Here is a 1,394-nt window from a genome sequence, read left to right as displayed (position 1 = left end):
TTCATGAGTCTGTTATGTGTGTTTTCTCCTTCAGCCTGGACTCATTTCTGTTCCTTAAACAGGTTTAAGAAATGCAGGCAGAGGTCTCTACAGAGTGGTCGCCCCACATTATTAATAATAATAATCCACATTAATGCCATCTCATTACTCAAAGGCCACAAATCAGAAAAATGATAAAATAGGGCTGGGCAACGATTAACATGTTTAATCTAATTAATCACATGATTTCCCTGATTAATCACGATTAATCGCATTTGTACGCAAAATCCAAAAATGAATCCAAAAGTAGTGTATAGCTTTTAGCATTTAGCTTTATTTTAAATGTGCTGCCATATGAATGAAAGTGCCATAACATTTGTTGTGCAAACACATTTTTAACATCAGCATCTTTCTGTAGTTTTTATGTAGAAGCCTCGCTCCACTGTCTGTTTCCTTGAATGACTTGCTGCTATCAGTTGTGTGTTTTGCCTTTAAGTGATATTTTAGACTGGAACTACTACGCTGAGAAGACAATTCAACTTGGCTGTGTTTACAGATGACTTTGGTTCTGTCGACTCCGCCGTCTGGAAGAACTTTAAAATGAAAATGGCTGAGTAAAAGTTCCGTACCCTTCTCCATGTTTGGTGGATCCGCCGATTACTTTCTTTTCCGGTTCCACAGCAGACAGCAGCAGACTTTTACAAAATAAAAGCCTGTGAGCAGCAGACTTTTACAAAATAAAAGCCTGTGAGCAGCAGACTTTTACAAAATAAAAGCCTGTGAGCAACAGACTTTTACAGAATAAAAGCCTGTGAGCAACAGACTTTTACAGAATAAAAGCCTGTGAGCAGCAGACTTTTACAAAATAAAAGCCTGTGAGCGACAGACTTTTACAAAATAAAATAAATAATAAAACGGGTGGTCCGTGGCGTAGTGGGTTGAGCAGGCGCCCCATGTACAGAGGCTATAGTCCTCGCTGCAGCTGGCCCCGGTTCGAGTCCCGCATCAGACGGCCCTGTGCTGCGTGTTGTTCCCCCTCTCTCTTTTTCCTGTCTCTCTGAACTTTCCATTAAAGGCACAAAAGCCCCCAAATGTCCGGCTGTGTGGCACTGTGTAGAATTATGCTCTGAATGTCAAGGTAAGGCCCAACAGATTTGCTTTCACAAACAGAGCATTTTGGCTTCCGCCATGATGTTCCCCTTGGTATATAAAACTTTATTAGAAATTGGTTTGGGTTTATTTCGAATGTAATGGACACAAAGAAGAAAGGGGAAAGGAGAGATGGAGGAAAAAGTTTGAAGAGAAAAAAAGAAAAAAAGCATAGAGATAAAACAAGTCAACACCCTTAAAATCTGCCTTGGGACCTGCGGAAAGAGAAAACAAAACAAAGAATCCACAACAACAAAAAGCATTTG

The sequence above is a fragment of the Odontesthes bonariensis genome, chromosome 6 (assembly GCF_027942865.1).
Source record: "Odontesthes bonariensis isolate fOdoBon6 chromosome 6, fOdoBon6.hap1, whole genome shotgun sequence".
NCBI lineage: Eukaryota > Metazoa > Chordata > Actinopteri > Atheriniformes > Atherinopsidae > Odontesthes > Odontesthes bonariensis.
The sequence above is the reverse complement of the archived record's forward strand: the minus strand, read 5'-3'. Positions refer to the sequence as shown.